Source organism: Phaethon lepturus, unplaced genomic scaffold (genome assembly GCF_000687285.1).
Source record: "Phaethon lepturus isolate BGI_N335 unplaced genomic scaffold, ASM68728v1 scaffold8440, whole genome shotgun sequence".
Taxonomy (NCBI): domain Eukaryota; kingdom Metazoa; phylum Chordata; class Aves; order Phaethontiformes; family Phaethontidae; genus Phaethon; species Phaethon lepturus.
The window spans coordinates 55,369-59,081 of NW_010510014.1; positions in this window are offsets into that span (position 1 = coordinate 55,369).

A 3,713-nucleotide genomic window follows, 5' to 3' on the forward strand; every position below is an offset into this window, starting at 1 on the left:
CAGGTCAAGATGATTGCAAATCTTCAGGCTTTTTAAACAAAATGGTGCATGTGTTTCTTTTTTGTTGTTTTTGGTTTTGTGGGTGTGTTGTGTGGGGTTTTTTTTTAATTATTTGTGGTGTTTGTTTTTGTTGTTGTTTGTTTGTTTTTAAAAACATGTCTAGATCTGCAGAAAATAATTCTGTTAAAAGCCTTCAATTCCAGATATTTTTGCTGCGTGGACTACAGTACACTCATCTCAAACCTTGAAATTGTTTCTCTGTATCAGGCTTTTAGACTCCAGCAGAACAACATAAGGAACTCTCATGATTCCTGCCTGTTTCACACTTCTCTTCCAGGTTGTTTCTCACATGAAGAGAGGTCATCTGTTTTAAATCTGAGTTGTAAAGCCTGGTAACATCAAAACACATTGTGGAAGGATTCGATTTCCATGGAAAGTTGACTCAATACTATAGTATCTATAAATAAAATCTTGAGGCTTCCATCACTTTTTAAAGCAGAGCTTTAGGCTTCCAATTACACGTATGATAAAAACATCCTTTTTTGATACAGTCCATAGTGAGGAATTCTTCTTTATAAGTACATATCCATACCCTATTCTTTGAAAGACTTTCATGTCCAATTGATTCTACTATCTCAAGAAATCGTTACCAATATGACTTAATTTTGTTTGTACAGATCTGAAGAGGAATGATTACACACCTGACAAGATCATATTTCCTCAGGATGATTCCCCTGAATTGACAATTCAGCCTGGAAGCTGCACCAAAGAATCCGATTCAGCTAATTCTATTCGTCTGATGCTCTAATGATGTGACCAAATCAGTGGCTTCATCCAAACTTCATGGAATGTCACAAAGTTGTCACTTATCTTTCCTTCACTAAAATTAAAAGAAAGATATGTCAAAACAAGGATTTCTGTCTTCTAAGTGGAATTTTGGCTGGTCCATAATCTGAGGACCTAACAACCGTCTACAGAGAACAGCTTGGCTGCTGATCATTTTAAAGGTGGAATAATGACAAGTATTTAAGATATTTTTAAGGGGGCTTTTTAGCAGAAGGTTTATTTTTTGGTTTGGTTTGGTTTAGTGGAGGATTTTCTCTCTGTAGTCCTGTGGGTGTGCAATATGCCTTCAACCAAAAGGTTTTTGGTAGTTGATGTTTTAAGGTAAAGCATTTGTCTGTTTGGCAGCTGTCTTACTGTTAATCAGCAAAAGACAGGAGAAAGCACCTACCTCTGTAATGCCAGAGTATTCTTTGAGTGTTTTTGGAAGTGTTCCACTAATCTTTTCTCACCAGATGTCTTTAATCTGGCCTTTTGAAGAGGACAGAGCCAAATGAGGTGTATATATGATGCCAGTAGGCTGAGGTTGAAGGTAGGAACTTGGTCTGTTCCGAGAGAGAGAGAGAGAGAGTCTCCTGAATCAGGATTCAGCTTCATGGCTGTAAAGCTTTTGTTGTTATTGTTTTGTTTTTTGGTTTGTTTTTGTGATTTTTTTGTGTGTGTGTGTGTGTGTGTGGACTAGAGCCCTAATTGTGCATAATGAAATTTTTTGTTTTATACATTTCAATTTTATCAAGTCACTGTCAAATAGTAACAAAGCCATGATAGACTGGTATAATCATATTTAATAGAAGAAATAGTACGTACTGGTCCAAGTAAGTTGCCTTGTAAGAACACAAGTTGGAAGTGCTTTTCCTCGTATGTAGTGACTGCTTCAGACGTTATGCCTTCCAAAGATCTCGTAAAACCAGTATATCAAAACCGAATGTACACATAACTTTTAAATGTATTTAAAATTGTGTAGAAAACATCTTTAATGTTATGTTATTTGTGGTACTTATTTAAAAGAGACTAGGGTTGGATTAGCATTATGTAAAGTACGGGAGATTGCAATGCACCTTCATGCCAATAAAATGTAATTTAAGTGTCCCAAATATTGTTGAGCATTCAGCAAGAAAAACTCTTGTCCAACTGAAGTTTCATGCTGCGATTTTTGTTTTGTTACATAGGTACTAATTTGTAATTTTTAATTAAAAGGGCAGTATATAGCTCTATAAATTTTTTTATTCAGTAGTGTATCTTATAGATACAGACCTAAGGCACGAACACAATAGCTGTTTAAATGGTGTTTTATGTTTGATGGGGAAAGGTAAAATGTTATAAGGATATAATACTGTATACATTTTGTATATCATTAAATCTTTAAAGAATCTAAAATAAATTTATTCTTGTTTACAGACTTCTGCTGTCCGTCTTAGTCTGAAAGGTTATTTGAGTGAAATTAAATAACTCTTTATGTGGAAAAGTAGAATTTGCCATGCTGGATCAAAGCAGTTGTCTGCGTTTGAGGTATCTCAACTTTGGCTAACACCAGAAACTAGGCGGGGTGGGGGAAGTGCAAACTCTCATAGTAGACAAATGTATATGATGGGGTTAATGAATGAATGAGACAAAAGTGTCTTACAGCTCTTTACAATGTTTGTTTTGAATTAAGAACTGCTGCTTGGATGCCTGACTGCTTCCCCTTCTGTTGCTGTGAGGTAATGGGCAGTTATTCAAGACTGACTTCTACCTTTTTAATGCTAGATTCTTAGCCAAGTAACAGCAACAGTTAATCTCTAAGTGAGGCTGACTCTTCAAATTGAGAAGGATTTCTAGAGGAGCCTCAGGTGTTGTGAAAGTGTGACCAAATTCAGCATATGAAATAGGAAAACCGTTCTGGGAAAATTGTAAGTAAAACTTAGGAAAATTTTTGTTTCCTGACAAATACTTAAGGCACAGTTAATTTTTACAACCGTGATACCAGTCTTCAGTAGTTTTGCCTGTGACTCCTTTCTTAAAATAAACAAATGTGACTTGTGTGACAGGGGTGTGTGGTAGTGGGGAGTGTTCCCTCTGCTCAGTGTTGCAGTGACTGGGGCCTGAAGCCTTTCCAAGACCAAAAGGGACAAACGGGGCTGGGGAATGTATGCAAGACTTGGAGTGGTGAACACTGTACGTATTTCTGTACATCTCTCTGGCATAAGTCCTAGTTTACTCTGTGAGACTTACAGCGAGAATTATGTGAGAAGCCTATGCCTAAGTTGAGGGGAGGGAAATTAAAGCTTTCACAAATTATCTTCTCCTTCACATTAGCAGAAAACAATCAAAAATTTTAAGTATCCTTCAGGGAAGGCATTGGAAAAGTGTGGTGGCAAAGGAAAAAGACAAGTTGGTTTGAAGAAGTACCCTGACTGTTCGGATAATACCACATCTTACTGATGTCAGGCTGTAGGAACATGAAGATTACCCCACGTAATTGCATTTGGCCGAGAACATCCAAGTGTCGCTCCTCTGCTGAAACCTCATCGCTCTTGAAGTGCTCTATGAATCGAGAAGTGGCACGATCCTTTAGCTTTTAAATTTCCTTTAGATCACTGAAGAGAAGGAAAATAGAAGCAGCACCGGAACTTCTGTTAACTATCCGAAAACAAAACACCAGCGTATCTTGTTATTTAAGACCTAGTTCTTAAATACAGGAATATAATTCAAATGTTTTCTAATTATTTTTAGCGAAAATCTGAAATTCTTCGGTGACTTTCCTGCTAAGAGGGTATTTACAGAATCTTTCTCATATAGGGGAATAGGTAAGATACACTATTTTCCTTGACAGATAGTTTTGATTCCCTACCACCATTCTCAGGATATTTTCATTAGAAGAAAAACCATTG